Genomic DNA, 13,749 nt, shown 5'->3' with positions numbered 1-13,749 from the left:
CTGCACCTCTGCTCAACTTCCGCTGACAGTGGTTGCAAGTGGCGTACTTGCTGTACACTGTGGGCATGGTGAAAAAACGCCAGATTGGTGACAAAAACGACCCCCTACGGCATGGAACCGCTGCTGCCTGTTTCCTTGTGGTGGTTGGGGGGGGGGCTTGGGTGCGGCTGGTGGTGGTACTGGCAGATGCTGCTGCTGCTGCTGAGCCTGAGACACCAGCAGGCTGTGGGACCTGCCTACTGCTGCCAATGCTTGCAATGATGCGCCTCCTTGCAAGGCCCACAAGCGCATCCTCCTCCTCAGAGCTGCTGAGGACGACATCCCCTGGAGGTGGTGGCACCCAGTCTCTGTCTGTCACCGTGTCATCATCAGCCTCCCCCTCCTGAAACATGTCCTGCTGGGATGATGACCCCCCAAACTCCTCTCCTGATGCATGGATGGGCTGCTTGACTGTCACCACAGTCTTGCTGTCCAATCCCTCATCCCCCAAAGTGCCCATCAGCATCTCCTCCAAATCGCCAACAACAGCAGACAATTGACGCATCATGCCTGGGGTCAAAAGAGTGCTGAGTGACAGGTCGGCGACTGACGGTGAACTGGCCTCCTCCCCAGGCCCTGCTGGGCGGCTGCTGCGAACAGGGGTGGTGGTGGTGGAGGCCTCGGATGCAGAGCTGATGGCGGGCTGCTCATCCTCCGTCATCAGTTGCACCACAGTGTCTGCATCCTTTTCCTCAAGGGGACGTTTCCGACCCGGCTGGAGGAAAATCGGAGCAGGTGCTACACGCTGCTGCTGCTGCTGTGTCTCTGCAGCGTGAGTTGCAGATGCTCCTGCTGGGCGGCGCCCAAGGCGTCCACGGCCAGTGGCTATGGGAGGAATGTTAGCCACTGACGCTGCTGCGGAACTGTGCATGGTGGCGCAGCCGCGGCTTGCCACAATGCTGCTCCCTCTCCTCCTGATTCCCTTGCTGCCCTTCCCCTTGCCCAAACCGCGCTGGCTGCCACTTCCAGACATCTTCGATGTTTTGGGCGTAAACACAAAAGTTTTTGAAAAGGGCGGGTGAAAAGTGGGGTACTTTAATGGAGTGGGTTGGTGGGTGAGGTGACTGAGTGAGTGTCCCGACTCCCTAGTACAGTAAGTAAGTAGTAACAGTCAGGAAGTACAACTAGCAGTTACAATAATCAGTAGTAATCACAAGGAAATAAGTGTGTGTACACTACAGACAGTGAGTGCACGCACGCGCAAACACGCGCAGGAGCTGGCCTATGAACAGTGACTGAGTGAGTGTCCCTACTACAGTAAGTAAGTAGTAACTGTCAGGAAGTAGAATTTACAATAATCAATCAGTAATCAGAAGGAAATAGAGTGTGTGTATAGTACACAGACAGTGAGTGCACACACACACGCAGGAGCTAGTAGCCTATGAACAGTGACAGTGAGTGTCCTAGTACAGTTACAGTATATAACTATTCAGAAGGAAATAGAGTGTGTGTACAGTACACAGACAGTGAGTGCACGCACACGCAGGAGCTAGCCTATGAACAGTGACAGTCAGTGAGTGTCCTAGTACAGTTACAGTATATAACTATTCAGAAGGAAATAGAGTGTGTGTACAGTACACAGACAGTGAGTGAGTGCACGCACACGCAGGAGCTAGCCTATGAACAGTGACAGTCAGTGAGTGTCCTAGTACAGTTACAGTATATAACTATTCAGAAGGAAATAGAGTGTGTGTACAGTACACAGACAGTGAGTGAGTGCACGCACACGCAGGAGCTAGCCTATGAACAGTGACAGTCAGTGAGTGTCCTAGTACAGTTACAGTATATAACTATTCAGAAGGAAATAGAGTGTGTGTACAGTACACAGACAGTGAGTGCACGCACACGCAGGAGCTAGTAGCCTATGAACAGTGACAGTCAGTGAGTGTCCTAGTACAGTTACAGTATATAACTATTCAGAAGGAAATAGTTTGTGTGTACAGTACACAGACAGTGAGTGAGTGCAAGCACACGCAGGAGCTAGCCTATGAACAGTGACAGTCAGTGAGTGTCCTAGTACAGTTACAGTATATAACTATTCAGAAGGAAATAGAGTGTGTGTACAGTACACAGACAGTGAGTGCACACACACACACGCAGGAGCTAGTAGCCTATGAACAGTGACAGTGAGTGTCCTAGTACAGTTACAGTATATAACTATTCAGAAGGAAATAGAGTGTGTGTACACAGACAGTGAGTGCAAGCACACGCAGGAGCTAGCCTATGAACAGTGACAGTCAGTGAGTGTCCTAGTACAGTTACAGTATATAACTACAATACAAAATACAATCACTAAGTAGTAAAGGACAGCAGAAATACTGTCTAATACTATCTAATACTGTCTAATACTGTCTAATACTAATGAGAAATAAACTAACAGAGGACAGGAGGACAGCTGCCCACACAGGCAGGCCCTGAGGCCTAAAGCTGTAAGCCTGCAGCAGCAGCTGGCCTGTCTCTATGTAACACAAAAGCTACTAACTAAAATACAATGTCTATCTAACGAACAACAATATAGGTGTGTATAGGAGGTGTATGTGAGCAAAAACGCTAGGTAAATGACCACAATAGAGCTCTTGCTAAGCCAAAGCACAAAGGAGCAACTCTCTCTCTATGCAAGTCTCAGGCAAGGACGGAGAAACGGAACATGGCGGCCGCTATTTATAGGGTAGGGGCTGGCCAGGGTCCCCCTCTGTGATTGGCTGCCATCAGAGGGCCTGGGAGCCCTCTGATTGGCTCTAAGGACATCAATCTGGGCTATGACGCTATTCGAGCTCGGTATTCGAGCTCGAATAGCGCCGTTTGCTCGAATAGTGAATGGGCTATTCGCGTTTACTCGAATAGCCCATTCGAATAGCTGCAGCTATTCGGAGCTCGAATACCGAGCTCGAATAGCTGAAAAAGAGCTCGAATATTCGAGCTACTCGAATATTCGAGCTCTGCTGAGCACCACTGCCGTCAAGCCAGCTGTCAGACGTCAGGCAAGGGGGTGACTGGCAGACATTGGCTTCTTCCGCTCAAAGATTTCTCTCACGGACACCTGGCTGCTGCTGTGGGCAGAGGAGCAGGAACCGCTCAAGGTGAGAGGCGCAGTGGAGGAGGGAGTCTGTGATTGTGTAGGTGCAAGGGAGAAAGAGGCTGAAGATGATGCACCTGAAGGAGGAAGAGGAGAAGGAGGGTGGCTTTGCTTTTGTGTGCTGCTTTTCCTCAGGTGCTCTTCCCATTGCAGTTTGTGCTTTTTCTGCAGGTGCCTTCGTAAGGCAGTTGTCCCTACGTGGGTGTTGGCCTTTCCACTGCTCAATTTTTGGTGGCAGAGAGTACAGATGGCAGTGCTCTGATCTTTGGCATACACACTAATAAATTTCCACACCGCTGAGCCACCCTGGGGTGTGGGCACTATGGTGGTTTCAGCAGCTGACATTGAAGGGCATGTTGGCTGGCTGTCCATAGGTGGCGATACATGGCGACAGACACTGCCACCAGCTGTTTCTGATGACGAGCTCCCCCTGCTTCTTTCAGGAACTCGTCTCCTCTTACTCCTCTCTGATTCCCCCTCTAACTGTCGCCCTGGTCATCCTGTCTCTTAGGATCCCCCGTGGCATCCGTATCATCATAATCTTCATAATCATCCTCCCCAGCTTCGCTTGCCTCAGACACCTCATAAACTGCACCAACAGCAGGTACTTCATCATCCTCCTCCTCACACCTTACGTCCATAGTTTCGCCTAACTCAGACATATGAGGTGGTGTAACTTGCTTAGCGCCTTCATCTTGTTGCAACAAGAATGGCTGTGCATCAGTGATTTCCCCACCAAATAACTCCTGCAAAATGTCAAATGTAGCGGAAGTGGTGCTAGTAGTAGCGCTGGTGGCTGTGGTCTGTGTTAAATAGTCAACCACGTCCTGACAATCTTGGGAGTTTATGGGACGTGCCTCCTTCTGAGCAACTGTACTTTGTGCCAGGGCCGCACAAAATTACGTCAGCACGACCTCGAAAAAGAAATGCCTGGTGGCCTTCCTCTGGGTCTGCCCCTGCCTCTCCCTGTTTTCTCCATATGGGGGGGGGGATGAAGTGAAAGGTATGCACTGACTTGACTAATACAGTGCACCTGTGTGACAGCTGCACATTGTATTGTAATACCAGTCACTGCATACCTTTCACTGCACCTGTGTGACTGCACATTGTATTAGTCAAGTCAGTGCATACCTTTAACAGGTATGCTCGGAGTGGTATATTACACAGCGTGCAGACACACAGGTAGTGTGAACAATTATGCAATGACTGGTATTACAAATGTGCACCTGTCACACACAGACAGGTATCGGACAGGCACAGTGAAACTGTGTGCACTCACGTAGGTAGGTGGGTGCACTGACTGAAGTGAACAACAGGTAGGTATATGCAGTGATGGGTATTACAATGAGCACCTGTCAAACACAGGTAGTCACTGAATATGCTGGGCCTGGCAATGGCACAGCACGAATTACCAAAGCTGTCTATGCAACACAAGTGTCTGTGGGACACACACAAAAATAGATCACAAGAACAAGATTAGCTCTAAAAAGAGCTGAAATGCCTCTCAAACTCTCTCAACTGCTCACTGCTGCCTAGTAACTGCTTATTGCTGCATGATAACTGCTTACTTCTGCCTAGTAACTGCTTGCTGAGCACACAGCTCAACAGTTCGTGGAAAAGAGGCCTAAGAATCAGCAAGGAACAAGCTAACAAGCCTACAAGAGCCTAACTAAGCTTTCCCTAATTACTTCTCTAATTACTGCAGGCACACCAGTGAATGAAATGGGTGACGCGGCCTGCCTTTTATAAGGGGGGGTGGGGCTCCAGGAGGGAGTGTAGCCTGATTGGCTACAATGTGCCTGCTGACTGTGATGTAGAGGGTCAAAGTTGACCCTCATGATGCACTATGGGGGCTAATCGAACTTCCAGAAAAGTCTGCGGTTTTCCGCGATCGCGAACCCCGGAAGTTCGGGCCATCTCTATTGACTGACAGTGTTAGAAGATACATTTAGAAGGCGTTAGAGATATTTCTTTGCAAATATAAATATTATCCAAATACATTCATTACAAGGGACCTTGCAAGGATTGTGAGGTATTTATGGCAACTATAAAATTGAAATATAAATATAAATGTATCTGTCACATAGGTTTGTCAGGGAGGTTTGAAAGACTAATCTCTGTACACATGCCAAAGATCATTTCCTGCAAAATGCATTCATAGTCTGCAGTATCAGTCTTTCAAACCTACCTGACAAACCTATGCGACAGATAAATTCCTCAGTTTGCAAAGAGGACAACTGTAACAAGAGGGATCTGGAGGCTGCCCTATTTATTTCCTTTTAAACAAAACCAGGCCTGCTGAACCTCTGCCTCTGATACTTTATGCTGCATACACACTTGAGATAAAAGTCTCTGGAAAAGGCAAGATCACAGACAAATTTTACCCCATTCCATGTAGTATGAGAGCCATACCTTCACAGTCTTTTCTATGGAGCTGAACTCCCCATCAGATAAAATCTTTGCAAGATGCTGCACACAGAGATGCCCGTACACATTCAAAAGATTATTATCTGCAAAAGATCTCTTCCTGCAATAGATCCATTCCTGCAAAATGCATTTATAGTCTATGAGATCTGCAGATCACCATACACACCTTGTTTAACAGGCAATCATCTGCAGATCATCTGCAGATCAGATCCACCAGGATGGATTTTCAGATCTGCAGATGATTGCCAGATATGCAGATGAAGTCTGTTAAACAAGGTGTGTATGAGGATCTGCAGATCTCATAGACTATGAATGCATTTTGCAGGAATGGATCTATTGCAGGAAGAGATCTTTTGCAGATAATGATCTCTTGAGTGTGTACGGGCATCTTTGTGTGCAGCATCTTGCAAAGATTTTATCTGATGGGGAGTTCAGCTCCATAGAAAAGACTGTGAAGGTATGGCTCTCATACTACATGGAAGGGGGTAAAATTGGTCTGTGATCTTGCCTTTTCCAAAGACTTTTATCTCAAGTGTGTATGCAGCATTAGCCATAGCCCCTGAATAAGTATATGCAGATCTGGTGTTTGACATTATTATCGGATCTGACAAGATTAGCTGCATGCTTGTTTCCGGTGTAATTCAATCACTACTGCAGCCAAATAGATCAGCAGGGCTGCCAGGCAACTGGTATTGTTTAAAAGGAAATAAATATGGCAGCCACCATATTCTTCTCACTTCAGTTGTCCTTTAACCTCCCTGGCAGTAAGCTCGTGCTGAGCACGGGCTATGCCACGCAGGAGGATTTCTCAGGCCCTGCAGGGCCGATTTGCATAATTTTTTTTTTGCAACACGCAGCTAGCACTTTGCTAGCTGCGTGTGCACTCTGATCGCCGCCGCTCCGCGCCAATTAGCTGCCGCTCGTCACGCCACCCCCCCCCCCTTCAGACCCCGTGCGCTGCCTGGCCAATCAGTGCCAGGCAGCGCTGAGGGGTGAATCGGGACTCCCAATGACGTCGTGCCGCCTGTCGCCACCTACGTCGACTGTGTAGGTATGCCCTCATACTACATGGAAGGTGGTAAAATTGGTCTGTGGTCTGTGATCTTTCATTTTCCAAAGACTTTTATCTGATGTGTGTACTTAGCTTAAGATTTATGGGTCTTTGGAATCCTATATAAAGGTTATGGAAAAAAATTGTAAAGCCTGGTACACACTTTCAATTATGATCGGCCAATCATTGACCAATTTTACCACCTCCATGTAGTATAAGGCTGGTTTCACAGTGGGACGTTAAAGTCCGACGTTACAGCAGCCAGTAACGCAGCCTAACTCACAGCACTGTAAAATCAATGTGCTGTTCACAGTGCCCACGTTGTGTTACATAGTAACGCAGCACGTTTAAACAAAGTGCTGCATGCTGTACGTTATACTGGGCTAAGCAGCGTTAGACTGCTTGCCCATGCTCAGTAATGTTGGAGGAGGAGGTCTCCCCTCCTCCTCCGCAGCCAGTCACATGGCTAATTAATATTCACTGCACTGCAGACTTGTGGTAGGACTGTAGTGTTGTCTGGATCATGAACGAATCGTTCATTTGATCCGGATCTTTTTTGTGAGCCGAATCATCCGAATCATCACAATGAAAGATTCGGTTCACAGTGGATGTCTGTCTGGAAGAAACAGGAACATACAGAATGTACAGTGCAGGGAAAGTCCAGTCCTGCTAGTCATTTCACGCAGTCTGCTTCCCTAGTAAAATGATTCAAATGATTCGGTTCAAAGATCCGGATCTTTTCAATGATCCGATTCAATGATCCGAATCCTTAAAAAGATCCGGACTTCCTATCACTAACCTGGAGCGGCTGCTTTGAGAGCTGCATAACGCAGCTCAATCTGACGTCCAACTTCAAGACCACCATACGTTGCATTAGGGGCACGTTATGCGACCATAACGTCCCCTAAAACGCAACGTCTTGTGTGCAAGTAGCCTTAGGGTCAACAGATATTGAATACTATGAGCAGATTGCAGAGGCAAATCCAGGATTTTCAAGGGGGGGGGGGGGGGCGGGGGGTATTCCTGAAAGCGGCATGTGGGCGTGGTCAAAACATGATGTGCGTGGAGCCAAATACTAGCAGTTTCTAGGCTAAATTGCACCCAGGGCCCCAATGTGGAGACAGGTATAGGTAGCCAGCCAAGTATAGGTAACCCATATAGTTGCCCCCAGTATAGGTTAGATAGGTATATGCCCCCCAGTATAGGTTAGATAGGTATATGCCCCCCAGTATAGGTTAGATAGGTATATGGCTCCAGCATAGGTTAGATAGGTATATGCCCCAGTATAGATTAGCTAGGCATATGCCTCAGTATAGGTTAGATAGGTATATGGCTCCAGTATAGGTTAGATAGGTATATGGCTCCAGTATAGGTTAGATAGGTATATGGCTCCAGTATAGGTTAGATAGGTATATGGCTCCAGTATAGGTTAGATAGGTATATGGCTCCAGTATAGGTTAGATAGGTATATGGCTCCAGTATAGGTTAGATAGGTATATGGCTCCAGTATAGGTTAGATAGGTATATGGCTCCCAGTATAGGTTAGATAGGTATATACCCCCAGTATAGATTAGATAGGTATATGTCCCCCAGTATAGATTAGATAGGTATATACCCCCAGTATAGATTAGATAGGTATATGTCCCCCAGTATAGATTAGATAGGTATATGTCCCCCAGTATAGGTTAGATAGGTATATGCCCCCCAATATAGGTTAGATAGGTATATGCCCCAGTATAGATTAGCTAGCTATATGCCCCAGTATAGATTAGATAGGTATATGTCCCCCTGTATAGGTTAGATAGGTATATGCCCCCCAGTATAGATTAGATAGGTATATGCCCCCCAGTATAGATTAGATAGGTATATGCCCCCCAGTATAGGTTAGATAGGTATATGCCCCAGTATAGGTTAGATAGGTATATGCCTCCAGTATAGGTTAGATAGGTATATGCCTCAGTATAGGTTAGATAGGTATATGCCCCCCAGTATAGATTAGATAGGTATATGGCCCCCAGTATAGATTAGATAGGTATATGCCCCAGTATAGGTTAGATAGGTATATGCCCCCCCAGTATAGATTAGATAGGTATATGCCCCCCAGTATAGATTAGATAGGTATATGCCCCCCAGTATAGATTAGATAGGTATATGCCCCCCAGTATAGATTAGATAGGTATATGGCCCCCAGTATAGATTAGATAGGTATATGGCCCCCAGTATAGCTTAGATAGGTATATGCCCCAGTATAGGTTAGATAGGTATATGCCCCTCAGTATATCTTAGATAGGTATATTCCCCAGTATAGGTTAGATAGGTATATGCCCCAGTATAGGTTAGATAGGTAGGCGGGGGAGGGGGGGAGCGGGGAGAGAGGAGTCTCCACTTACCTGCCTTCATCCTGCACGCAGCTTCTATCTTCTGCTTGTCCCAGCGTGCGTCGCATTGGTAAGAGCTCCCCCTGTGATGACATGCGGTATGTCATCACAGGGGGCGCTGTTACCATAGCGACAGACGCCGGGACAGGAAGTACATGGAAGCCGCGCAGGATCCAGGCACCGTAAGTGTAAAGTGTTCTCTCCCCGCAGCTCTGCCTTACACCCGCCGCCAGCAGCAACCGAGGCCCCCCAATTCGCCGCACACATATCCTTCTGGTCACGGGGGGGGGGGGGGGGGGTTTCAGACACCCGGTTTACCCCCTTCGGTGCGCCAGTGGATTGTGTAGGTAAACCCTCTTACAACATGGAGTTCATAACATTGGTCAATGATTGGCCAATTATAATTGAAAGTGTGTACCAGGCTTTAGACATCGGCCAAGTAAAATTGGAAATGTGAACCAGGCATTAGGGTGCATTCGCACATGCAATTTTGATTGGTCAATCACTGACCAATTTTATCACCTCCGTGTAGTATGAGGCAACAGATTTTGAATACTATGAGCACATTATGTAGGTAAGCTCTCATACTACATGGAGGTGGTAAAAAGTGGCCAATCTAAATTGGATGTGTGTACCAGGCGTACCAACTCCTGATACATTTATACTGTAATGAAAAAAAATGTAAAATGTTATAAATAATATCTCATTTCACAGGTACGGTAACAGTCACATTCATGCATAATTTTAATCCAGGCTAAAGTACATTTCAAAAAGTGTTTTCATTTTTTGCTGAAAAAAAAGTTTAAAACTGCCTTGGCTCATGAAAAAAAAGCATTTATTTGATTTATTATACATGGAAATAATCAAATATTGCAGAAGATCAATTCACTGGAACATTTTAAGCTGCAATATTTGCATACAATTACCCAAAAAATGAACATCAACTGAATTATTTACATCTTATTGAGCCTCCCTAGCCTTGACCAATCCTTGCATTTTCTTGTTTGTTTTATATTAGGCCTCTTTTCCACGGACAGTTGATAGGCAGTGAAATGCCTCTCACAACTGCTCACGGCTGCCTAGTAACTGCACACTGCTGCCTGGTGACTGCTCACTGCTGCCTGGTAACTGCTGCCTGGTGACTGCTCACTGCTGCCTGGTGACTGCTCACTGCTGCCTGGTGACTGCTTGCTGAACACACAGTTTACTTGCCTGTGGAAAAGACGCCTAATGCTGTTACCTTATAACTTCTTAATGAAAACAAAAATATATATATCAGTATTGCTTTCATTTGTTGCCTTTTGTTTAAAGAGAACCTGTATTGATCCATCCACAAGCTCACTGTTCTTGCGCAGGGTCGCTCTGAGCACATCCAACAGGAGCTTGTGGGATATGCTACCCTCTGTATATGAGTGTGGCTGTACTTCGCATGCGCAAGTATGGCCACCCTTGCGCAGTAGCAGAAAGATGCCCATAGATGAATGGCTTCCTGCTGCTGTGGAGGTGCAGCCGTACTCACCCATGTGCAGTACAGCTGCGCTCATACATGGAGGGCACATGGGCCACAGACATAACAAGAAGAGGGTCAGCGGTGGAGTCACGGAGGACAAGGGAAGCCACAGAACCATCCAGAGGCTTACCTCTACTTAGGTAAGTATCTTTTTTTAATGTTACAGGTTTTCTTTAAAGGACAAATTACCTGAGAAGGATATGGAGGCTGCTATATTGATTTCCTTTTAAAGAATACCAGTTGCCTGACAGCTCTACTGATCTCTGGCAAAAGTAGTGTCTCAATCACCCACCTGAAACAAGCATGCAGCAAATGCAAGTCAAACTTAAAGTGTACCCAAGGTGACATATCACATAACGAGATAAAAACGTGTACAGTACAAACCATAATAACCAGGCTGTTTTACTAGCTTTATTTTGCTGTCTGAATGTTTAGGCATGGAAGTGTGTAGTCAGTACCTTGTGGGGGAATATAGTAAACATTACTGATAAGCTAATTACAGCCATAAAAATTTCCTGGCAGAATACAACTTCTGAGGGCAGGGGACCTTTTTCGAACTCTGGGACACTTTAGGCTACGTTCACAGTGCCAACGGACGTTGCGTTGCTACACTACACAGATAAATCGCAACGCAAAGTAGTAAGTAATGTGGTTGCGGTGGCATGCAATGTAACGGAGGCATAAGAATGAAAATTGCATCATAGGTGTGCAACGTTTCTGTCTCACATTTGAGAGTACAAAGCCCCGCCTTTTTAAAAACAGATGTGCGCATGTGCAATGGTTAAAAATTCAAACATGCAGGCGTTACCATAGACTAACATTGAACACGTCAACGCATAATTTGCATAAATTTGCATTATTTTTACGTACCCCGTTGACGCGCATCGCACCGCATGCACTGTGAACGTCGCATTGACTTTTCATTGCTGTGCGATGTCCGCCGTTAAACTTCCGTCATGACGCAAACGCAATGGAGCACTGTGAACGTAGCCTTATTAGTCTGCCACTGAGCAGAGGGAACAAAACATTCAACTTACTTTATAAAATGTTCAAATATAAAATAAAACCATGGGCTAGCTTAAAGAGAATCTGTACTCTAAAATTCTTACAGTAAAAAGCTGTTTCTGCCACTCCCTGCTGCAATCCTGGCTTGTAATTGCCAGTTTTAGGCAGTGTTTACAAACAAAAACATGGCTGCTAACCAGCATGTGATAGGCTGTGAGAAGCTCAATCTGTGCCTGGAGGGGGCTTGGAGAGGGTGTGTATAACTTCTGCCTATCACAAGCAGAGCAGCACATTCCAGCTTCAGCCGACAAAGCCGGCAAAGGAAAGAAGATTCGATTATATAACAGAGATAATACAGCCACTGTGCAACTAGGAAAGGCTGCAGTAAGGCAGACCACATTAGAACAGGTATAGGAACTTATAGGATAGAGTTTCTTTAAAAAAAAAAATGTATTTTTTTTTTAGGAGCAGGAGGATAAATAAAATTGTTTATCTTATCAGTTTATTTGTACCTCGGATTCACTTTAAAGGACAACTGAAGTTAGACGGATATGGAGACTGCCATATTTAAACAATGCACATTGTCTGGCTATCTTGATAATCCTCTTAGGGCTCGTTTCCACTATTGCGGTGCGGAATCGCCTGGATTCCACCGCTGATGAAATCGCATGCAGATGCGATTCCGCATGCGTTTTTTGCCACGAATTCGCATAGGTGAGGGTATATGCGATTTTAACCATGTCACTGCCTGTGTGAATTTACATTGGTACCTATGCGAATTTGCGGCAAAAAACGCATGGGAAAAACGCATGCGATTTCCCTATTAAATACATTGTGTGCGATTCGCCTGCATTCCACATGCAGGCGAATTCTGCAGGGTGTTCCGTGCAGATTTTCTCTGCACAATAAAACGCTCCCGCAGACGCATAAGTGGAAACAGGCCCATCCACTTATATTGTCTATGCGAATCCGCATACGCAAGACGCATGCGGATTCGCGATAGTGGAAACGGGGCCTAAGCCACAGGCCCTGAACAAGCATGCAGCAGATCAGGTGTTTCTGACAATATTGTCAGATCTTACAAGCATGCTTGTTTCTGGTGTGATCCAGACACTATTGTAGCCAAACAGATCAGCTGGACTGCCAGGCAAATGGTATGGTTTAAAAGGAAATAAAATATGGAAACCACCGTATTGTACTCACTTTAGTTGTCATTTAAGGGCTAGTGCACACCAAGAGCGTTTCTGAGCTCTTATTAAAGCGCTTGGTGAATGTATTTGAATGGGATGGGGCACACCAGAGCGATGTGATTTTTTCCCAAACGCAAACGCGGGTCCTGCAGCATTTCTGTTGATTTCTTAAGGCGATTCACCCTCAATGTTAAGTATAGGAAAGTGGAAAATCGCTAGAACAAAGCGATTTTTCATGCGTTTTTGTTACAGAAGCTGTTCAGTTCCAGCTTTACTGTAACAAAAAAAAATTAAACGCTACACCAAAACGCTCCAGAAATCGCTAGGCATGCTTAGAAAATCACTAAGCACATTCCTAGAATCGCCTTAAAAAAATTACTTCAAACAGTGCTAAGCGTTTGCTTTTACGCTAGCGCTTTTTGGTGTGCACTGGCCTAAGTGAAACATCTGATCTGCATGCTTGTTCAGGGTCTATGGCTAAAAGTATTAGAGGAGCAGGATCAGCAGTAGGGATGGTCACTGGATTCCGCGGAATTAAGATTTCCGCGATTCCGGACGGAATTTGGTGATTCCGGTTCCGTTGCGTTGGAACGGAATTGCTATAGCCCTATGGCGGATTTTCCGCTGAAAAATATGGAATTCCGCGGAATGCAAATTTTTTTTGCCACCAAACGGATTTCTGCCTAAAAATAAGATTTTCTGCTCGCCAGAATTTCCCCACTACACACTACAATGCTACATGCTGAAGCCAGCCTAGCATGTACCATTGTGATATACCCAAGAGAAAAATGAGCTTACTTAGGGAATTGTAGCATGTCAAAAGCCAGCTCACATACATTGGCCAGGAATTGAACCCAGGCCTACCGCTTGGAAGGCAGCTATCCTCACCATTATACCACCGACACTACACGCTACAATGCTACATGCTGAAGCCAGCTTAGCATGTACCATTGTGATATACCCAAGAGAAAAATGAGCTCTCTCTCTCTTTCTCTCACTCACTTGATGCCATTGAACTGTATTTTCAGCTTAAAACCATCAACGGATACCGGCAGAATTTCACAGGCAATTTC

This window comes from Hyperolius riggenbachi, chromosome 11 (assembly GCF_040937935.1).
Source record: "Hyperolius riggenbachi isolate aHypRig1 chromosome 11, aHypRig1.pri, whole genome shotgun sequence".
Classification (NCBI taxonomy): domain Eukaryota; kingdom Metazoa; phylum Chordata; class Amphibia; order Anura; family Hyperoliidae; genus Hyperolius; species Hyperolius riggenbachi.
This window is presented reverse-complemented; position numbering follows the sequence as displayed.